This window comes from Castor canadensis, chromosome 13 (assembly GCF_047511655.1).
Source record: "Castor canadensis chromosome 13, mCasCan1.hap1v2, whole genome shotgun sequence".
NCBI lineage: Eukaryota > Metazoa > Chordata > Mammalia > Rodentia > Castoridae > Castor > Castor canadensis.
Window position 1 is genome coordinate 97,147,673 of NC_133398.1, and position 24,933 is coordinate 97,172,605.

The 24,933-nt window shown below is 36.4% G+C and overlaps 1 pseudogene; it reads right to left on the minus strand.

Moving 5' to 3' along the window:
• Positions 1-1,556: 1,556 nt before the first annotated feature.
• LOC109680457 (inactive ubiquitin thioesterase OTULINL pseudogene) lies at positions 1,557-2,755 on the minus strand (annotated as a pseudogene).
• Positions 2,756-24,933: the final 22,178 nt, after the last annotated feature.

Sequence of the window (24,933 nt, forward strand, 5' to 3'; positions counted from 1 at the left end):
GTACAGCGCTTGCCTAGCATGTGTGAGGCCCTGGGTTTGATCCCAGCACCAAAAAAGAAAAGACAAAAAAACAAACAAACAAACAAACAAAGGGCTTATAGGAAAGGGAGGTCAGAGTTATGGTTAGAAAGAAATTTATCAATGTTTACTCAAGCTAAAAGGAGTTTTAAGTCCATCTTCGTCATTGCCTTGAGAATTTCCTTGTCAAAGACCAGGATTGAAAAACCTATGCATATTCTTGATAATGTTGCATTCCTTTTATCCTGTGGCCCTGGAAAGCAGTTATGACTAAGAAATTTCTCACCGCATACTTTATCTTTTGAAACAGCTAACTGCAAGAAGTCCTTCTTCTTCACAACTTGAAGTCCATCGACCCTTCTTCTTGATTCCCTTGTTTGATGCCTCTGTAAAACTTTTTTCTAGTGTTTTCCTGTTGAAATGAAAGTTCTCACTATTACAATAGTTGAAATAAAATTAACTTCTGCATTCTCCAATTCATATTTTATACCGTGACTTAAGATTGCACTTCATTTTAAAACTCCCCTTTACCCAAGCCAAATAAAAAGCTGTCTCTTTTGTTCTTTCACTGACATATATTTCAGGACTTAAAGGGATTTTCTATCGAAATCCTGCTCATTTGTAATGAAGCATAGATTTTATTTTGTATATTTTTAGCTAGTGTCCTGATTTTTGCTGCTAGTTCCTTGTGTTTTGATTTATATACATTTTGTTATATATATTCCACCACTGGAAATTTAGTTCAATGATTTAACAATTTTTGTGACTTTTATATAAAGATACATTCTTTCTAGAGATCTTGTCCTTACTGTAAGAGCTATAAGAAAATTGGGTTTGTTAGTCTCCTTTATTTGTATGTTTTGAGATCAAAATCACTAAAAATGCCACCCTACTGAGAGGAAAAAAGGGTTTTTAAATTTGGATTTACTCTTTTTTTTTTACACATGAACTATGATGCAGTTTAATATTTTTGTAGCAGATCAAAAATTATCATTCAGTTCCCTTAATCTATAGAATTTATCCTTTTTATCTAAATAAAACCTATTAAGCTGGTCAGATTCAACAGTAACAAAACATGGAGAGATATAAAACAAACTGTACAGTATTACAAAGTAGTGGCTATTTGTGTATGTGTGTCTGTGCATATATAAATGTATACATTTGTGTGTATATGTAAACATACATGTACATAAACACACATACACATTATTTTAGTCACATGGTTCAAGAATATTAATATACAACAAAGATTCCCAGGACAGTAATGCTTAAAAATATCGTCGTATTTACGATGATTCAAAATCAGCCCAAGATGAAATTCTTACTGAAGAGCACAAAGGTCATTGATAAATTCTTTCTTTCCAGGTTAGCCATTCTCCCTCCTCATTTTCTTCTAGCGTTTTCCTGTTGTTGTCCATGGAAAGTCTGCTATTATGTGACATAACCAGAGTGCTTATGAGCAAGGTCAAACCACCGACCCAAATACATCAGTGTGGCTGTCTTAGAGAAGATCTCTGAAAAAAACCATTCAAGCACCTCTCCATCACGTTACTCTCAATTCCAGAGAAAAAGGTCCTAATTCCTTCCACAGTTGAAACACTGGCTTTGGTTTTTGAGAAACATTTTACTTGCAAGTGTGACAATGGCCACTGTGACAGCCAGAGCCCAGGCCACTGCAGAGTTAAAAGATGGGGATGTGGTAGTGCCAGTCATTCTCAGTCAGCAGGGAGATCTCCGGCCACTCCCTAAGGAGTTCCTCTGGGTAGCAGACTGTAAAGTCTCTTGAGTTAAACTTGAACAGTCTGAACACTTTTATCTTTACTTCAAGGGAATATCCAAGTATAAACATATCAATCTGCTCTAATCCACACGTGTCACCTATGGAATTCAGGTGATTCATCATGAAGCTCAAAGGATCTGCTGACGTCTCCCTGGAAAACAAGAGTCTAAAGAGACTGGGAATGATCTTCATTTGTTCATAAACTTCACTAACTTGGTAGAGCATGATGAACTTTAAAGCTTCGTAGAGTTTATACTCCAGAATGGCATCACAAAAGATGGTGTTACACATACTTCCCCTCTTGTGATGATCTCTGATTCCGCTGAATTCAGTCCACTGTGTTTTCAATAATTCCACGCATTTACGTAATTTTCCAAATACATTTGAACCAGTATATTTCTCAGGACCAAAACTGTACTGCTGGATCCAATTACAGCCTTGGGAAAACAGAAGTTTTTCAGGAAGCTTAACAATGTCTTTTTCCCTCATCCAAGATGGAAAAGAGAGGCCCTGGCTGAATATCTGAAATAACACTGATCTCAGAGCACCGTAGTTATCTCTCTTCACTTGTCGAGCACATTTAATATGGTGATGCCAAGACAGCTCCTCACAAGCCTTCCTCATCAGTTTGGCACGGGGTGTTTCTCCTTTCCATTCTCTTGCACAATAACTGAGTAAATCAACTTCCGCCTCCACACTGAGGTTTCTTTTGAATTTTCTCTGCAGCTATCCAATCCACCATTTCTACCAATGCCCTAAATAGAAATGCAGCCTTCTGAAGTAGCAGAGGGTGGCCATCAGAAGTGAAACTCCCAGCATCACAGAGCCCTTTGCTGCTCTCCAAGCAGTATCAAGAGCTTGGCCTATAACTAGTGTCCAGGAGTGAACTTGGTCACTGCCTGCAGTGCTGGGGTGAAGCCACTCCCGTGCCCGTGGGGAGCTCCTCGGCACCGCCATGTGGTCCACGTGCTGCTGACGGGCGCGCAGCCTCCACCCAGGGGTCAGTCCAACGTGGGCTGGATTTAATCTTAACTAAGGGATAAATTTGGTACTGAAATTCAAATAACTCTGTGTGTCTATGTGTTTGTTGGTCTATAATTCAAAGAAGTTCTGAGCACTAGAGTTTGTATACTATTTTCCTATATCCAAGTGGTATTACCTAATTAAATTCTAAAATCTCATAAAAGAGATACATTGAAATAGACTTAGGGATAAGTCTTAGGGATATTAATAGTCCTTAATAAATGGAATATTCATTTTATAGATAACAAGCAATTGAGTGTTTAAATCTTTCAGTGTACCAATTTAAAAAGCCTGCGTAAAAAAGCAACATGGAACAGTTTTAGGAATGCAGTCTCTTATAACTTAGGTAACTCTTTGACAGATGCCACTCCTGTCATATTTTGGGTTTAAGAAAAGTAACACTGCTTTTGCTGATTTGTCACTGTTAATTACAGTACACACATGAATGTATTTTCTACTTATATTTCACCCAAACTCTTGTAAATGTATGAATTGAGTAAGTTTGCATTACTTCTACTGAATGTCTAGGGTTACAAAGTATGTACTTTGAAAATGTAGGTGAAATTACTTTGACAAACTATATAAATAATAATTACATCTTAGAGTACATCAGGTTGAAAATCATTTTGAAGAACTTTAAGTAATTCACAAATCTGAGCTGATAGAAAGTTCAATTAATGGCTACCCATTAACCTAGATTAATTCTCTGTAAGAAAATGCTGTAACTTTGTTTGCTAAGCATAATTTAAGGTTATGTACTTTGTCTTTTGTTTTGTATGCTCCTGAGAGGAAATGTCTTTATGTTTGTAGTGAGCAATTATTTCTGCCAGTTAAAGAACACTATAAATCATGTATGGCTGCAGAGAGATATATTTATATATGTGCTGTGCAGGTTTACTGTAGAAGTCTGCTGATCAATAGGCAGTGCACATTTATCAATGCCATTTCTGAGTTTTCTCTGTGAAACAAAAGTTAATTGCTTTGTGTAAATTTAAAATTGGTAAATGGTTTTAGATTTTACATGGAATGAACAGTTTCAGAGAAAGATGATCTTGTGCTTAGTTCTCCAAAAAGAGTGCATTTGTTTTTTAGCTATTTTGTCTTCATTGTCTTTTATATACTTCAATTTTTAAGAACATCAAAGAGAATGAAAAAATATGTATATATTATTTATGTTTATGTATTTAGACATTTATATTACTATAAAAAGAAACTGACATTTTTAATGCTTATCTATTGATTAATTTTCATCCAGAATGGCAGATACTTTGGATGTGTATGATATCTTAGTAATATTGTTAAATTAGGACTGAGGTAATATATCCCTGGGTTTCGCACTAATGTAAATTATATCTGCTCCAGAATAAAAGAAAACAATAATGAAACAGGAAATTTGGCAATGAATTATTTGTGCTTTTTATCTGACTTTGAAACACTACGAAATATGCTCCAATCTCACTCAACATTGCTTAATTTTCATGTGGTTATTACCTTGGCTTACCATTTACTTTTCTCATCCATAATATGAAAAATGCTTATAAATTGTATGAGAGACTTCAAATCAGATGAAAAGTTTACTATTCTCTGTCTTAAATTTTTATGGCTACACTGACATTAATGTGAATATTTGAAATTTTATGCTATAAAATAAATTTCAGTGCTCTTGCTCACATGGTGTTTCTACTTTTATTTTCTTCAACTGTGGTTTAACACTTCCAGTCCTTTCATGGTTTTGTTTTTGTCTTCTTTGTGTAGAATTCCTTGCAGAACCATCTGTAGTGGTGACTTGGTAGTCACATATCATTTTAGTTTCTGTATATCATGGAAAACTTTTGTTCCTCCATCAATTTTGAAAGATAGTATTGCTGGATAGAGTATCCTAGAACTGAAATTGTTCCTTTTCAGTGCTCAAAATACCTCACTCAATATGCTTCTTGCTTTTAAGTTTACTGTGGTGATATCTGCTGTTACTTGGATGGGTTTACATGTTTATGTTATTTGTATTTTCTCTTACAGCTTTCAATATTCTGCCTTTGTTCTCTGTGTTAGTTGTTTTAATGATAATATGCTGTGGAGAGTTTCTCTTTTGGTTAAATCTGTTTGATATCTAGGAGGTTTCCTGTACCTGAATAGACAACACTTGCTTGAGATTTCGGAAATTTTTCACTATTATTTAGTTGGCTTGCAGCTCCTCTCCTTCTTCATTGCTAATGATTCACAGTTTAGTCTTTTGATGGAGTTGCTGAGTTCTTGCATATTCATTTCACAGCTCTTGAACAACAGGGCAGGTTGCAATTGGGACCTGTGAGAGCTCAGTACTAGTTTGTTCAAGGTGGTCAGATTTCTTGTTGTTTGTGCCAGGCAGCAACTGAGTTGCTCTACAGCTGTAAACTGGGCTTGTCAACCTCTCTCTCAGCAATGTCAGGAAATTTAATATTCTGCACTGCCCAAAGTCCCATGAAGTTTTTTTTGTGTGCAATGTGTAAGTTCAGAACATGATTTCATTTGTTTGTAAATAGAAATTGAATAGTGCCAGGACATACTGGAGGTGTGGCTCAAGTGGTAGAATGGATACCTGAGTAATCTGAGTTCAAGTCCCAGTACCACCAAAAAAGAAAAAATTGTGCCAGCACCATTTGTTGAAAAAACTATCCTCTTTCCATTGATCTTGTCTCACTTCTTTCTCTTTTTTAAAAAATCCTTTTATTCACATGTGCATACATTGTTTGGGTCATTTCTCCCCCACCCCCTCCCACATCCTGCTCCCCTTCCCCCCACCTTAATACTCCCCTATCACCAATAAATAGGTCATCCAAACAAAAAAATGAATAAAGAAATTCTGGAACTAAACCACACCATGGATCAAATGGACCTATCTGATATCTACAGAATATTTCACCCAACTTCTTCCCAATACACATTCTTCTCAGCAGCCCATGCAACCTTCTCCAAAATTGATCATATCTTAGGGCACAAAGCAAGCCTCAGCAAATATAAGGAAATAGAAATAATCCCATGCATTCTATCTGACCACAACACATTAAAACTAGAAATCAACAACAAAAACGGCAGTAAAAAACGTGTAAACAATTGGAAGCTGAACAACACATTGCTCAATGATGAATGGGTCATCAATGAAATAAAAGAGGAAATTAAAAGTTTCCTGGAAGTTAATGAAAATGAAAACATGACCAACCAGAACCTATGGGACACAGCAAAGGCAATCCTAAGAGGGAAGTTTATGGCCATGAGTGCATATATTAAAAGGAGAGAAAGATCTCAAATCAATGACCTAATACTGCAGTTCAAACTCCTAGAAAAACAAGAACAAGCAAATCCCAAAACAAGTAGAAGGAAAGAAATAATTAAAACAAGGGCTGAAATCAATGCAATAGAAACCAAAAAAAAAAAAAAAAATACAAAGAATCAATGAAACAAAAAGCTGGTTCTTTGAAAAAATAAATAAGATTGACAGACCCCTGGCAAACCTGACTAAAATGAGGAGAGAAGAAACCCAAATCAGTAAAATCAGAAACACAAAAGGGGAGATAACAACAAAGACCATGGAAATTCAGGAAATCATCAGAGACTACTTTGAGAACCTATACTTTAATAAATTTGAAAATCTTGAAGAAATGGACAGAGTTCTAGAAACTTACAACCACCCAAATCTGAACCAAGAAGATGTTAATCACCTGAAAAGATGTATAACACAAAAAGAAATTGAAGCAGTAATCAAGAGTCACCCAAAAAAGAAAAGTCCAGGAGCTGATGGATTCACTGCTGAATTCTATCAGACATTTAAAGAACTAATACCAACACTCCTTAAACTGTTCCACAAAAGAGAAAGGAAAGGATGAAGCCAATATTACTCTCATAACAAAACCAGACAAAGACACCTCCAAAAAAGAGAATTAAAGGCCAATTTCCTTAATGAATATTGATGCAAAAATCCTTAATAAAATAATGGCAAACTGAATCCAACAACACATCAGAAAGATCATACACCACGAGCAATTTGGCTTCATCCCAGGGATTCAGGGATGGTTCATGATACACAAATATATAAATGTAATACAGCACATCAATAGAAGCAAAGACAAAAACCACTTGATCATCTCAATAGATGCAGAGAAAGCTTTCATCAAGATCCAACACCACTTCATGATAAAAGCTCTAAGAAAAGTAGGAATAGAAGGAATATATCTCAACATTGTAAAGACTATATATGACAAACCTACAGCAAACATCGTACTTAACAGTGAAAAAACTGAAACATTTCTTATAAAATCAGGAACCAGACAAGGGTTCCCACTATCCTCACTCCTATTCAAAATAGTACAGGAATTCCTAGCCAGAGCAATTAAGCAAGAAGAAGAAATAAAAGGAATACAAATAGCTAAAGAAACTGTCAAAATATTCTTATTTACAGATGATATGATCCTATACCTTAGAGACCCAAAAAACTCTACCCAAAAAGTCTTAGACACCATAAACAGCTACAGTAATGTGGATACAAAAAAATTTTCTTTTCTATACACCAACAACGAACAAACTGAGAAGGAATATATAGAAACATTTCCATTCACAATAGCTCCCCCCAAAAATCAAATACCTAGGAGTAAATTTAACAAAATATGTGAATGAACTCTACAAGGAGAATTACAAACTCCTGAAGAGAGAGATTGAAGAAGATTACAGAAGATGGAAAGATCTCCCGTGCTCATGGATTGGTAGAATCAACATACTAAAAATGGTTATACTACTGAAAGCAATCTATATGTTTAATGCAATTCCCATCAAAGTCCCAATGAGTTTCACTTCTTTCTCAAAGATCAGTTGCTTGTGTTTGTGGATGACTATTTCTGGGATACTCACTCTACTTCACTAATTTGGGTTTATTCTTTGCTAATACCATGTGTGGCTCTATGGTAAGTATTGAAATTGAATAGCATAAGCATTCCAGCTTCCTTCCTCATCTACTTCAATATTTCAAGACCTGTTCTATACCTTATGTCATTTGATATATCATTGTCAAAAATTTGGTCAGTATCTGTTAACTGGTTTTCCATAATTTTGTCTGGTATTTTATTGAAGCAGAAGATAACTTTGAAAATAATTCAAATAGGAATAACATTGAGACTTACAATCCTTGAACAAAGAATATTTCTCCATTTATTTGGAACTTAGATCTTTCATTATAGTTTTTATTGAGGTTTCTTTAGAAATTCTGTAAATATATTTTGTTAGATTTATCCATTCAACTTCTTTTCGCACATTATTGTGCATTGAATAATTTTCAGTTTGGAATTCCAATGATTTTGCTTCTATAGTATTAGAAATCCATTCTTTTTTTTCTTAATTTGTGTAAAATATATTTTATATGGAATTTACCATTTTAATGATTTTGAATTTACAATTTAGTGGCATTAAATGCCTTCAATATGTTACACAGCAATCATGTTCACTTAACTCCTGGGTTTTTTAATTCCCTAAAAGTAAACTTCATATCTGTTCAGCAGCAACTCCTTATTTCCTTTTCACAATCTCTGGGCACTATTTTATCTCATTTGTGACTCCATAGATTTGTATCTGCCAATACTGTATCATTTCTATTTTTGTGTTCTTGTTCTTTGTTCATATTTGTTACCTATTTTTCTGTATTATATGAAATTTGTTAATCATTTAAAATGCAATAATGCTAAAAAAATAGCAATTGCTATAGAGTTAGCATTGTAAGCCAACACAAAACTATCTTCAAATAATGTAGTTGTTTCCCCCTTGTACAAGAAACAGATAGCAGGGAATTACCAGTACTCCTTCTCATCCATTGTGACATTTGCTGTATTTTATTTCACATATCCATATTCTATAAATATGCAATATGTTGTTACTGCATATTGTAAATCATTTTTTAGAACCTTTATGAGTAAGAAAATTGTTTATCTTACATTTATTTATTCTGTCTTCAATTTTTCATACTTTAATATTTTGTCTACTTTCCTCTTTTTTTCAAGGTTTCTGTTGAGTGGTCACTTTCATACTTGTTCTATCATACATAAATCATATACATATTCTTTTGGCTGGAAAAAAAAGCAATAGGAAAAATCAACAAAACAAAAACTGTTTCTTTGAAAAGATCAATAAATTTGATAGACACCTAGCCAGACTAATCAAGGAAGAAAAGAAAAGAAAAAAAAAAGACACAAGACACATGCTGCCAATATGAGAAATTAAAGAATGGACCCTACTATTGATTCTATTGACATTAAGTGAATAATAAAATGTAATAATTAAGGAATAAGCTACAATCCATTCTAAATAACATGTAGAAAAATTTTTTTCTTTACTTCCAAACTGTCTTCAGTTATTATAAAATGCAGATATTATATAATACAGATATTATAAAGATATTATAAAATGCATATACACTGTAGATTTCATATAGAATAGGATATGGAAATAATATTTAAGGGCAATTAGGAGAACTGGAATTCTCTCAGAGAAGTTCTGAGGATCTTTCTTCCTTAAATGTCCTTGATTGATTCCCTTTGGGTTCTTCCTTTGTGAACATGTGGAAATTCTCACCAGGCTGCACTATGGGTAACTCTGTGTTAGTTGCCTTCATGTTCTACTGCATTACTTGTTTGAGGATGAAGATGAAGATTTGATGACTTCGTTCAGAGTCATAGTCTTGAAATACAGAGGGAAGGAGATGAGCCACTATTTATTCATAATGCCTTCTTTCTTCAAAGATTTTTCCTTTATCTCTCTTATGGTAAACTTATGACAAAGATAATACTGGGGGAAAGAAAGCCTAAATGATCCTGAACAAGATAAAAGGGAAGAAATAGAGTAGAATATGCGGTTAGACATGGAAGAAGACAGGAGTGCCACAAATAGTGATTTTAAGTCTTCATTGTACAAACATGAACCTGTTACAAACTGAGTTTCTTTTAAAATCAGTAAATTTTAATAAATAAGAAGAAAGAGCAGGGGCTTGTCTTACCTGCTTTCAAGAAAAAATTAACTTTATTAGTTAAAAAATGTTCATCTCAAAAGGAAGCAGAAACAAACAAATAGGCCAGCAAAATAAAATGATGTATGGGTGTGTGTTGAAAAGAGACATGGGACATTCATACCCAATACAATGGAAAATCTTTCTTTAGGTTATGAAGAAAGGTGGTTCACTAGAAATACATAAATGTGTCCCTTCTGTATGCATATACATAGGTCAATAGGCAATAGGTAACTAATATGGCTAATGGAATAAATTATAGGTAAATATATTGGTGATTGGTTGAGCAAAGAGTTTCTAGATAAGACCCAAACTAGAAGATGAAAAATGGGTGTTGACAACAGAAAAATATGGACAAAAACCAAAAATGTCTGTTCAGGGTAAGGCATTAGAATATGTAAACAAGGGATTGGCATAAAAGATGCTTGCAGTATGTAAAACCCACAACTCAGGGATGCCAATGTGGTTCTGTGGTAGAAAAATCACCAAAATATTGAAAAAGAATGAAGGAATATAAAAAATAGAGTTACAATGGAAGTGATAGAATAATTGAAAAAACAGGGATGGAACATGAGTTAGGGGTTGAAAATGAGAAGTCCCAGAATCCAGAAAGCATACTAAAATATTCCCAAAGTCACTGATAACCAAGGAAATTGAAATTTTTAATCAGAGTTCATATGACCTTATTGTGTGACAGAAATTATGAGAATAAATGGTACCAAATTTTGGCAAGTAGTGGTGCACTGCTAGTGGGCATTCCATTCTAGAAAGTCTCTGAACATGCTCAAAATAAGTTGTATACCCACCTAAGAAAAGTGTTTTAACGGTTCTTAATCAGCATTTAATTGAAGGTATTCTCTATGACATTGCTATAGATCATAGAGTGGAACTCAAGTAATGAGTACAATGAACATGATAGATGGATAAATATGCATCAGATACATGCAAATGGATAGAACTAACCATGTGTAACAATATGTTCATATAACTTCTGTTCTATAGAGATATTTGTATTTGTTCATATATAGTTAAATGTTATATTTATGTATGGCAATTTATATGGTCACCAAAAATTATTAAAAGAATTAAGGAAAGAAAAAGATTCACAATACAAGGGCATTTTTCCTTGTAATCATTTTAAATTAGAACAAAGACTTAAGGTCAGAGTGCATATGTGTAAGAATATGAAGAGATAACAACAATGTACTAAGAAGTAAGAAGTAAGATGAACTCAACTCCACCTCTTCATGGACCAACAAATGAATAAATAAACAAATATTACAAATGCATAAGTAAAGTAGAAATATTTAATTCCTATGCATAAGAGTTACATAACTCATTTATTAAAAGCATTCTCAGTCTGTTCTGTGAGGTCTACTACCTTCACAAATCAAGAAAACTATTTTGTTTATAAAAACAATTTGTTTTCATATACTGTTTATGTAAATATTATCACAAGTGATTCTGCTCAGGCTCAGTTGGAAGATTTTCAAAAGAGAATTGCAAATTTCTTACTCAGGACCTCTGCACAGCAAATAGCTCTATTTCAGACTTTTTTGGATAGGTTTTAAATTTAGTTCTTGACCTAGTTGACGATATTGTATGTGGGTTCTATGAAACAGATAAGGAGAGCACTGACTGACACCAACGTTTCTTGCTTTCCTCTGAGTTTTAGTGGGCATAGTATTGCTCTGTGTTCCAATAAGAAAAATATAGGGGTTGGGGATTTAGCTCAGTGGAAGAGCGCTTGCCTGGCAAGTGTAAGGCCCTGAGTTCGGTCCCCAGCACCGAAAAAAAAAAAAAAAAAAAGGAAAAAATAGAAAAAAAAAAAGCAAAACAAAAAAGACAAAAAAAAAAAAAGAAAAATATAATTAATATTATTATATTAATATAATTAATATATTAATTAGTATTAATTAATACCTCTAATTGAGGTATTAATTATACCTCAATTAGAATTTTTCTGAATGAAATAAAAATATATTTTCTAAAAGTTAATATTTTCTAAGCAATAACATAATATTTTTGCTAAAACAATAATTAATACACACAAGCATGAGACAGGAGTACAAAGTTTTTTTCAATCCAGACAATGACTGGAGGAAACTATTTTCAAGATTTATTCCTGCCCAGTTGAAGACTAATTTTTTTGAAGAAAACATATCAATTTCATCACTAGTCTTATTTTTATACCTTCTGTAGTATTTCAAGCATCTGGAGAACTTGCAAAGCCTATGGTAGTGAACAGTTGGAGAAATTTTACCATAAAAAGGTCTGGATTTTCTCCTTAACAATGAGGTGATAGAGAAGTTATAGGCAAGGAAGTGGAATGAAAGATTGAAATGGAACAATACATAGAAAGAAAGGATATGATGTTATAACTCTTCAAATAAGGTAGGTATCAAAAGCTTTCTTGACCATTTTTCTCATAGTATTCAACCAAAGAGGCTCAGGAAAAGTTCACACTCAATTATCAACCCACAGTTACAAACATAAAAGTTAAAAACTGTCTTAAGCCATTAACTTAGCTAAAATATGGTATAAAACTCATCAAAGACAAGAAAGATGAGCTAAGCTATTTGCTGATTGAATACCAAAGTTTTTTCCAATAAATCACTTTTTGTGCTGGTGAAGAAAGCTATTGTCCAGACCACTAAAGGAATACAGTGCCTATGTGTAAATCAGTTTTTAAAAATTCACCCAAAGAAAAGCATAAAGAGACAGTTTCCATTTCCTTATGAAAGAGTCCATCTTCCTCAGATGGAATATCAGTACTGAATTATGTGAAGCACACTGGGGGAGGCAAAAACAGAGGTTTATGTTGTTAAATTTTCCTTGGTTTGTTGATAAAGAAATGATATGTTGAGGAAAAGGGAATATTTAAGCAGCAGAAAGAAAATAAATTAGATTCTGAATGTATCATGATTTGTTTCCTGTCTGTAGGAAGATACATGAGTTTCCAAAACTTAATTCTGTAGTTAGGAAACTCGGCCTCTCACTACTTAGGAAATGCTGAGTTTTCAATAATTTGTCCCAAATATCTATTCATGCACAGCCCATATCTCAGAACTTCTCTTTAGGCTCGTGAAAGAACAATCTCCCTTGCCCTACAATTTAAGAAAAAAAATTATCTTAGATCTTCTGTTTGCTCTATGGTGGGAACTTTAGTTTTGTTAGAGGAAGAAGAAAAGAAGAGGCAAACTCAGGTCCCCAAGGATGAGAATGAAGCCGCACGCAGAGATGCACAAAGGGATTTTATGTTTCACTATGTCTGTAGATCACTTCCCAGCAGTCATACAAATTAATAGAAGCAGAGAATGCTGACAGTCACAATAACAATACTTCCTCCTTCTGCCTTTTCCTTCCCTTTCCCTTCTGCTACCCTTACCCTCTCACCACAGGCTTCCTACTCTGCCAGGTCAGAAGGTGTAGGTCCTAGGGGCAGTCCTATTAAAACATTCTGTACACTACTTTCCCTTCAGCTAAAGTAGTGGTCCATAAACCAAGGTCAGGCATTTTCCTCGCCCTTCATCTGACAGAGGGCCACTGGTTCAACAGTAATGGGTATTGTGGGGGTCTGAGAACTTGCACACACACAGATTCTTGACAGCTCTCTTTCTCCCCTGAATTCACTCTGACTATTGTAAGTTTTTTCTCATGTCAGACATTTGCTTTGAGCTTTGTCTATACTGCACATTGATATTTAAAATAATTTTTTTTAATTTATCTATTTTGTATTCCAATAACACAAAATTATTTCTGCAATGTGTTTGAATAGATGGAATTATTTTGAAAACTCTTTTAGTTCTTTTTTTCAGTTTTTACTTGGAAGTACTGAGATTTGAACTCAGGGCCTCAAGCTTCTAGGCAGGCACTCTTATTACTTGAGCCATGCCCCCAGTCCTTCTGCTGTAGTTATTTCTCCAACTAGGATCTCAAGTTTTTCCCAGGTTAGCCAGGACTGTGAACTGCTTTATGCCTACAACATAGCTGGGATGACAGGAGCATACCACCACACGCCTGGCTTATTGGTGGAGACAGGGCTTGATAAGTTTTTGTCTACACGGGGATTGAGCCATTGTGCTCTGAATGTCAGCCTCCCAAGTAGCTAACATTACAGAAGTGTGCCTCTCTGCCCTGCCTTGTTTTTGCCCCTGATGCTTTAAAAAACTTCAACCACACAGAAAATTGCACAATTGATCTTTTAGCCTGACTTATCCACTGTTAACATTCCTAAATAATTGAATGAGTTATCTCCTAAGTGCATTCGGCTACATAACCACAATATCATTATTATACACACAAAATTGAACACCAGCACAGAGTCTTACCTAATCTTCCCTCCAACACTCAATTTTCTTCAAGTAGTCCCAAGATATGCCTTCTACATGTTTAGTGTTTTGTTATTGTTGTCATTCTGTTATTTTTGTTGCTTTTGTGGAAGTGATGTTTCAACTTTGGTCTTCATGCTTTTGAGTCAGAGGGTCTACTGCTTCAGCCAAGCCTCCAGGCTAGGTGATGAGTTTTGTTTCAGTTTTTGATTTTGTTCTACTACCCTAGAGTGGCCTCAAAAGTGAGATTCTCCTGCTTCTGTTTGCTGAGAAGTTTGGGTTACAAGTGTGTACCTCCACACCTGGCCTAAATATTAACATTTAATATAACTTTCATCTTTAAAGACATACAGGTACATAGCTTTAAAAGTCAGGTCTTTCTATGAGCCAACAATAGAAAAGAGAAGACTCGCTTTCCTTATTCCTGAAATCATTTTCCCCTGGGCGCTTCACTTTACCCCTTAACTATACCATCTGGTTTGTATAGATGTTTTTCTTTTATTTGTTTTTATTTACTGAGCATTGAACTCAGGACCTAGTGCTTGCTAAGCATATAGAAAGTTGCTACATTTAGGCTCATTGCCTGTATATAGGCACACTCATTACTGCTACATAACCACTCATGGATGACTAGTTATGTAACCAGTGTCAGGATTCATATGCTCAATAGATGTAATAACTTGACTGTGTGCCATTTTGTCTACATCTGTATAAAAACTGCTGCATGAGCAGGCAGGGGAAACAACATGGGAGATGATGGAGGATGACTGACTGGCTGCTACAATGGGTAATAAATCTTATGAAACTCACTGCTGGCTCATTTGTCCTCCAGACTGCTGGAATCAATGGACCCACCTGCTCAGAACAGAGCATCTGATTTTCACTAGGCAAGTGCACTACTGTTGCACGAGTTTTCTAGCTGAGATCCAGGACTCTTGAGGCAATTAGCAGGAAGCAACGTTTCATTGTGCCAGCACAGACCCAGTGGACTCATGTCAAAAGGCTGAGCCCCGAGAACAAAGAGGTCTCACTTTATATACCCCTGCAAGCAGGTTACAGAAGCAAAAAGCAACATCCAATCCATATATGGTTATATTTAATTTTATAGGCTACTTTAACCTAGTGCTGCATGACTTCCTCGTCCCTGGTTCTATGTGAACTTCCTCATGTTCAGATTTCTCAGATTTTATCTCTAGGTTATGCTATCCCTATCTCCCTGCTACTTTCTCAGGACTCAGGCCTAGCCTGTTTTCTTTTGATCCTCCGCTCTGCTACACTATTCCCCCTTTTGAAGCTCAGACCCACTTAGGGTCATAGAGCATCATTTTAATTTAAGAGTTTGTATTTTTATAACATCATTTCATGTAAGACCATTTGTTATCCTTTTCCCAAGCCCAGTAGTCTCCCATGTTGGTCTCCCCCACAAGCAAAGCATGAAGTGACATTCAGCATCTGGACCATAGACTCAGCCAGTGAGAGGTACAAGTTTTTAGGTTTGGCAGACATGGAAAATTTACTCCTCATCCCCTTATACAAGGAATGAAAAACTTGGTTTGAGGAACTCTCATGGATAACAGTTACTAATTTGAGGTGTATCAAACTCTCAGGGTTAAATCTTTTTTATCTATATTTATATTAATTACTTTACTCCATGTTTAATCAGATAGCTTAAGTACAGTGAAATTTATGGGGTTACAGGGCATCTTTCCCCTTGAGAAGGAGGGCTTCATATTTTGTCCTTTGTTAAACCAGATCAGTTACAATAAATAGTAATTATGCATCCTGCCCAAAAGAGATAGAAGAGGGCACATAAAAGCCTTTCACCATGATATCAACCAACAGAGGCAGTTTCTACCAAGCCTATGGTGAGGACTAGGGTGAAAACTATATCAGCAGATACAGACAAGGGGTGACAATGCATTACAGTGAAATAACTGGGGTGAAAAACAACCTGTTTGTCCTGTTGGAGAGTTGACTCCTGAAGCTTCTGCTATTCATAGACTAGTCAGCTTCCAGTGATGACAAGCCCAGGGTTGTCATTCCATTGTTCTTAGTTCCTTGTTATTTCCTGGGAAGCAGAGTTCTGCTGAGGGAGGGCACTTAGGTTCAGGATGGTGATCCTACATGGTGAAGCCAGATCAAGGATGCATTCTTATTTGAGAGAAGCTGGCCTGACTGCGGTGGATTCAAGGAGCAATTACTGCTACTTTAACTATGGTGGGAGCAGACAAGATAACAGCAAAAGGGCCCCTCCAATAGGGTTTTAATGCTTGGACATTTTAGTTGCTTTTTTTTTTAGTGGAATTACATTGGCAACAATATACTGTTAGTATATAAGTCCAAGAAAACTTGTTTAAAAAAAGTTAAAACCACCATCTTTAAGTATTAAAGGACATGTTTAGAGCCAGCAAAAATAGTTATTTTGTCTCTATTTAATTAGAAGACCCTGTGAAAAATATGAGTTTTTGTCTAGAAGGTCTTTAATGAGAGATAGCCACACATGCATAAGAACCATTTCTTTAATCCTCTTGGCCATGGTTATTTTTGAGAGGTCTGGAACCAGTGACGCTATTGGAACTTTGATGGCATTTCTCCCTTTGTCTCCAAAGTGCTCATCTCTGAGCAGTCTCTTTTGAAGATCTGTCTTCCATCCAAGTACTAACAAGGCCCAACCCTGCTTAGCTTTTAAGACCAGATGAGATTGGGTGCGTTCAGGGTGATATGTCCTTAGACTGAAGATCTTTCTTGATTGGTCATCATCAAGATTCGCTTTTTCCTGGATTTTGTTTGTTTGTTTGGTCCCATATTGGGAGGAAATAACAAGCAGATCAGGTGGGAGTCGGTGTGAACCAGACCCTTTTGGCCAAATTTAAGCATCAAAGAGGCTTAAAGGAGTGGCTCTTAGGCAGTGGGCATCTAGACAATGACAATATAATAAAAAATCTAACAAAACCAGATGTTTAAAAAGCTAACCTGGTTGACACGTAAGTAGTTATTAGAATCATTTCTTATGGACTTGATAGGAAATGTCACAGAAAGATCAGAACTCTAATGACAAAAACTTATGAGTCATGGTTAAAATTCTGATGGACAATTTAGCAACTAACAGAACAGTATAATAGTACCACTAATTTTTTGTTCCTGTGTTTAACTGAATTTTATGTTTTAGAATGCTTGATATACTTGAAAAACATAAATATATTTAATATACAGAAACAAGCAACAGCATCACAGCTCTATAGAGGTTATATATACATATTAGTATAGTTGTTGCTCTTGAAATAAAACCTTATTTTTTTTCTTCCTTTGGGGAGGGAACAGCATCAGTGACCCCAAATAGCCCATCCAAAGACACACACAAGTTACCAACTGTATTAGAATCTCCCAAGACAACAGTTGTTTAACCATGAGGTCATCTGGAAAGTTGTATATAAACTGTTAGAAAATAAGAGATATGGAGAGGCAGAGAGATGATGCAAACACTAGTACAGGGTTTATTGTTTAGGCAGGAGCCCTGTGGAGGGGGACCCCATAAAGAGAGCTAGAGCTATAATGCTTGCCATACACAGGCCTGTACTGGATATAGGGGGCTAATGGACGAGTACCAGGAAAGTCACTAAGGGATATTGTTGCTGGGCAACCAAGAAAGATAAATTGTAGTTAGGTCACTGTCTTCCCAATTGTCCTTGACATCTATCCATGGAGATAAAGGTAAGCCATCTGCAAGGAGGAGGAGGTCTATTCCTAACATGGCTGTCTTCATTGTTAACCCCAACATAAACCAACTCTTAAATGAACATGACTCAGTTACCTTAGTAGTTAAAACCCCGACAACAATCACCAGAGAACACAGGTAAATATTTACAGGGACTAAGTGTGGAGTTAGGAAACATAGTGGCCAAGAATCATGGCTCAGATGTTGATGAGGGATCATATCCCAGATTGTTGTCATTAACACATGGTCATGACATACTGCAGGATTCCACCAACCCGTAGTTAACAGGGTCCCCCTAAAATAATGGGCCCAATTTGGCCATCCCAGGACAAAAATTTCCTCTCCCTGACATGTGGAAGAAGTAGGTCTCGCATCTCCACTCTGTTGAGTCCTATAGAAAGTGGAGGTCTTGACATCCAGTGTAGTGTTCCTTTTTGAGTTTTTTTAAATTTATTTATCCTATCTGGAGGGTGCACTTTGGCTTTACATAAGTAAATTTGTCATAACCCTTATATCAGTGCAGCAGTTCTCCCAGTGCTAGCTGCCTCTCGTTTCTCTGTGTTTTAATAAACTCTTCTTGTCTTGACAAATTTGTGGATTAACCTGTTGCACCAAAAATTCCTGAAAGTTATCTTGATAAAACAAAAAACATTTTAAGACAATTTTTTGGTAAATGTTATCAAGAACAATACAATATTTTAAAGATAGCCTTGTTGTTGTGAGCTTAAATAATTAAGTTTTTAGTTTAATATCAGTACATTAAATTTTTTTTGGTAGATAGTTTTATTTTTTTAATTTTTTTTTATTCACATGTGCATACATTATTTGGGTCATTTCTCCCCTTTTTCCCCCTTAGATCAGGCTGGTCCTGTTCTGCCTTTAACACTAATTTTGCTGAAGAAAAGAGACAAGCATAATAAGGAAGACAAAGTAAATTTGCTAGTTGAGTTGAAGATAGCAATACAGAAATATTCCTAGCATTGCTTTCATATACATATATTATGACCCATGTTGGTTCATCTGTAATTGATTGTTACGCTGGCTACTGATCCCCTTTTCATGATAATCTCTGTTGCTTTAAGGTTTCTGTATTAGTTCCTCTGGAGTGGGGACATCAAATGCTTTCATGTTTTAGGTTTTCTACATATTCCTATATCTCCAGTATGTGTTCTCCCCTTGTTATGTGATCCAAGTTCAACCACATTGCTGCATTTGCCCTAGATCTAAAGTCCACATATGAAGGAGAATATATGATTTTTGGTCTTATGAGTCTGGCTAAGCTCACTCAGAATGATGTTCAACAGTTCCATCCATTTACTTGCAAATGATAGGATTTCATTCTTCTTTATGGCTGAGTAAAATTCCATTGTGTACAACTACCACATTTTCTTGATCCATTCATCAGTAGTGTGGCATCTTGGTTGTTTCCAGAACTTGGCTATCGTGAATAGTGCCGCAATAAACATGGGTGTGCAGGTGCCTCTGTAGCAACCTGATTCACATTCCTTTGGGTATATCCCCAGGAGTGGGATTGCTGAATCATATGGCAGGTATATGTTTAGGTTTTTAAGGAGTCTCCAAATTTTTTTCCAGAGTGGTTGTACCAGCTTGAATTCCCACCAGCAGTGGATTAGGGTTCTTTTTTCCCCACATCCTTGCCAACACATGTTGTTGGTGTTGTTTTTTATGATGCCTATTCTGACAGAGGTGAGGTGGAATTTTAGTGTAGTTTTGATTTGCATTTCCTTTATGGCTAGAGATGGTTAGCATTTTTTCATGTGGTTTTTTGCTACTTTAATTTCTTCTTTTGAGAAAGTTCTATTAAGTTCAGTTGCTCATTTTTTAATTGGTTCATTGATTTTAGGAGAGTTTAGCTTCTTAAGTTCCCTGTAAATTCTGGTTATCAGTCTCTTGTCTGATGTATAGTTAACAAATATTTTCTCCCACTCTGTGGGTGGTCTTTTTAGTTTAGAGACCATTTCTTTTGTTGTGCAGAAGCTTTTTAATTTTATGAAGTCCCATTTGTCCATCCATTCTCTTAGTTGCTGGGTTGCTGGGGTTCTATTGAGGAAGCCCTTGCCTACACCTATTATTTCCAGAGTGTTCCCTGCTCCTTCCTTTAGTAACTTCAGAGTTTCAGGTCTTATATTTAGGTTCTTGATCCATTTTGAGTTGATACTAGTACAAGGTTATCGACATGGATCTAGTTTCAGTTTCTTGCAGCTGGATAAATTCTTTTCCCAGCAATATTTGTTGAAGAGGCTCTCTTTTCTCCATCGTATGTTTTTGGCATCTTTGTCAAAAATGAGGTGGATATAGTTGTGTGGATTCATCTCTGGATCTTCTATTCTGTTCCACTGGTCTTCAGCTCTGTTTTTATGCCAGTACCATGCTGTTTTTATTGCTATTGCTTTGTAATATAGTTTGAAGTTGGAAATGAAACGGTTTATGGAAGTTAATGAAAATGAAAACATGACCTCCCAGAACCTATGGGACACAGCAAAAGCAGTCCTGAGAGGAAAGTTTATGGCCATGAGTATGTTAAATTTTGACCTTACAAAACCTTTAATGTAATGGGATTTTATTTAACTTAATCACTTACATAATCATCTATAAGCTCCATCTTTTTCTCACAACTTACTCTGTACCTTTATGACAACTTATTTTGTATCCCCTGTGGGAGCTTGTCTTTATTCTTTTTGTAAAGTATTTTTTATCCTTTTGTTTTAAAAAATCATACCTTTAATATCATGTTACTTATTGGAATTAATTTATAAAACCTTTTAACTTAGAACCTTACATTTGTATGGGAAAAAAACAGAAGGAAATCAACCTTAAAATTATTTTTTGTATAGAAACAATTTATACAAAGCCTATTTGTTAATATACCCCTGTATTATAAGAAAGAATTAAATTCCAGATTGTATTTATGACAGAATGAAACATGTGAAGGTCATTTCTTTAATTATCCAAGTTTCAATTTTCCTGCTGCAGGCTGTGGCCCCCCTTTTTTTCTTCTTACCCTCCCGCTGATCTGAGCTGGAGTGTTAACACCTGAATGCCTGCATCCTAGTGAGACCTGATTGAAATAAGTTTCATAACCTGTTTTCTTTAAAAGTCACAGCAGAACAGAGTAATAATTTTTAAATTGACTCTACAATAAGAATTGTTCTCAAGATGTTTACATATTTATGTATAAAAAGCCTGGGCAGTTTATAACAGAGATCTTTAAAATAAACACCCTGTTTATCATATTAACTGTACAGCTGTAGTTTAAGAACCATTTTGAAGATGTTTGCATACACAAACGCACTGTAAGCACACCATTATATGGATGCATAATATGACCAGCTATTAGCAAGGGAAATATAAGCATCTCATGACTGTCTCAATATCAGATGAAGCTTGCTGCACCAAACTTTTGGAACAGCTTTTTTTTTTTTACCCAGCAACAGACAAGTTTGCTCCTTTCTTTCTTACCCTTTCAGGTAGATTCTCCCTATTTATGCTCCCTAGATGAAAAGGTGCTAGTAAGTTCAGTATTTCTGGCATATTTTAATAATCTTAAATTGTTTTTATTTTACTTTTTATTTTAAAGACATAAAAATTCAACTGAAGTATTTTTTATTCCTTTCCTGTCTCTAAATATTTTACAACATCTTATTTTTTCTCTCTCTCCTCTTTTTCTCTTCTCTCTCTCCTTTTCTTTTTCTCTCTCCTTTCTCTTTCTTTATTTTATTCATGAAGACTTCATCCCAATTTTCTTTCCATTTTTCCATTTTCCTCCTCTCTACATTCACAACCATTCTGCAACATTCTTTTTCTCTGAATTCAGACCAGATCTTATGTATCAGTATAAATCCATCCTTCATGTGTTAATTTTTGTAAAAGCTCAGTGTTTGCTGAACCTCAGTCCTCCTTCAGGATGCCCAATAAATTGCTGGCTGAATTTAAATAAACAACAATGTCTGCTTCTTGAAGACCAATTTTAGCCTCTTGGCTTTTCACATTCTCCTGGGTGTTAGATTATTTATTGTTTTTCACAATTACTCTGTAAACTTCATTAACCACAGTTTTATCTAGTGACCATTCCATGGGCCATCCTACACCAAAAGCAGTCCAATCTACTTTACAAAGGACCTTAAGCTTGTTAGGAGTTAACTCTGTATTCTCCATTAAATCCCTTTTTAAAGTTAATAATCATACACTCCAAGGGAGGGTTTAGACTCTGATTTCCACATATCTCATCCCATTACCAGCCTGCCAGACAGATACAGAGTGGGAGGGAATTCCTCACTCACTTCCGAGACTGTGGCTCAGCTTCCATTTTCATAAACTCTCATACAGCATCATACTTCCATACTGCTCCCTGAAACTGAGAGACATGGTTTCACCCCAAAAATGGCAGTTACTAGGATCTCTCATTGGGAGCTGATAAAGCTACACTTCTGCCTCCTGTGGAGGCCTGAATTTGAACTCAGGTTCTTACCAGTCTGATGAGTGGTGCTCCCCTCCAATTGCTTTTTCCTGTGGCCCACAGGGGTTCTGTTGTGCATCTCAGGCCCTCACCCTGACTCACCAGGAGGATGAAACCCCCTACAGTAGCTAGTTTATAGTTTATAATCCTATTTCTAAAAAGCATGCAAATTCAGGTATTTCCTGAATTTCTTGTTTGTTACAGATAATATCTCTGCATTTCTTACTATGAATGATGAGTCACCATACTCTTCCACTCCTGCCATCGTGCTTGTCTCTCCCTATAGTCTTTCAATGCAGTTATACAATTGTTTAAAAAGCATTTTAAGGATGGAGGGTGTAGCTTGGTGGTAGAGCACTTGGTTTGTTCTCCAGGACCACAATAACAAATTAACATATACATAAAAGTACAAAAGATATAATGAACTTTAAAGTACTTGTCACCCATGCCTAACAAACACTAACCTATGGATGATCCTGCACTATCCACACCCCATCTGAACCCCATCAACTTTCCCTTCCCTTCTATAGTTTAATAAGGCAAATCCAAGACATTGACCTGAGAAGACACAGACCTGAACCCACAACAGGAAGCCTGCCCTGACTGTGGTCCAAGAACTTTGGCAGAAGGCTCATCTTTTTCCTGGCACAGTTCCAGACTTAGAATATGTACATGGTGCATATTCTGTGGGGACACAGACCCATTCTCATGTGCTCTGTTTCCCCACAACAGTCTCTTCACCATAAGATTCTTCCTCACTGCAGCAATCAACTCTTTCTGAGCAGCCTGTGAGGGGCCCCTGAGCTGAGCTCTTCCAAGCAGTGTGTCATCTAAGAGGCTCCTTGTCTGCCAATCCCCTCCAAACCCTTGAAGATGCAGAGAAGGTGAGTTGACAGTAGGTATGTGGGGTATCCTTCCTGGATAGTAGGTTCACTTTTTACTGCTGTCCACCTTACTGAATGCTAAGTGGACTTCATACCAAACAGGATACTGTCCAGTAACTGTGACTCCCACAAATGACAAATGCAACCCATTGGTTTATAAACTCTGACATCAAGGTCATCCCAGTATGACTCAAAAGTCCTTTCCTCTCTCAGAGAACTGTTCATTTGTCACTCATGCTCACAGATTCCTGGACCTGGTGAACACAGCACCCATCTCTTTCACACAAAGCCCTGCACTCTAAATACCCTGTTATACTCACAAAAGGGGTGGGCCAGCCATCTCCGGCCTCAAAGAAATGCCTGAGGTCATAGCATAGGAGATAAATATATGCATAGATGCACCTCTACCCCATCCCTGACTCTGCACAGTAACTGGAGGGTGCCCACATCTACAGTCTGAAGATTGACCTGAAGTTTTGCATTAAGAAAATGGCCCTCTTCAGGTTGCTTCTGTGAATTGAATGGGAAAATGGCTCTTAGCCAGTAGATGCCAGGTGTGTGCAGAACCAGCCTAAAGGACACTTGCTACCACCCTAACCTGCAGAGCCATTCACAGCATCTGTCAGAATGAAGTGCTATGCTACTAGGTCTGAAGGAAATGCCATGAAGTTTGGCATCAAATGTCAAAGAGTAAAGAAAATTATGGTTATTTATGCCAAATGATGTTATTCAATTAATTACAATAGTGTATTATTGAGTCAGTAAATATCATGTGAACAACAGTTATTTTCATAGACTCATTTTTATATCACAAAAAGAACAAATAAAACAAACTAAGAAAAAAGGAAGTAAAGCTCCTCTTCCATTGGCTCATCCACTTTGGAAATAAGGACAGGGCAGGAATGATCTTCTGATGGGAAAAATGCCTGTGAACCAAAGAAAGCCACATCTGCACAGAACAGGTGAGAACTGACACCATCCTGGCCTGCACAGCCACTTCCACCACCCATTACCATGAAGTGCTCTTCATGGTCCTCAGATGTGGCAAGGAGCTGAGTGTCATCACTGATCATCTCCAGCTCCATGTCCTCAGGTATAGGGCTGGAAGAACTTATTGTTGGTCCTGGCATAGGATTTGGCTCAAATCCTTGGGCATCTGAGGGAGATGGATCAGCCTCTGCATTGGGTTGAGGAGTCAACAATTGAGCAGTTAAAAGCCCTGCAGGAGGAGACAAGATCCTCATATGAACGCCTTGCCCTCATGCTTTCAAAAATCAGAAAAGACCAAGGTTACCAGAGAAGCCAGAGCCCTCACTGCAGAGAAGAACACAGCCTAGACTGTGGTCCAAGTGCTGTGGAGTCACAGGCTCTTCATTTCTCCTTGCCCTCCTCCAAAAGTGGAAGGTCCACAAGGTGGGGCCCTGCACAAACCACTCCTCATGTGCCCAGCGTGCAAACCCAGGCTCCTCACCTTCATAGTCTTTTTCATTGGGTTCCAGAAACTCCCATTGGAACAAGAGATGTTGGGCCAGGCTCAGCTCCTCTGAACCAGGCATATGGAGGTTCAAGTACACTACCATCAATTTGAGGCAGGGAAACTCACTAGGTTCATAGAAATCCTCCCAACACATGTTAAGCCACATGTGAAGGATGTATGTGAGGGCCCTGGAAGCACATAGAAAGGCAA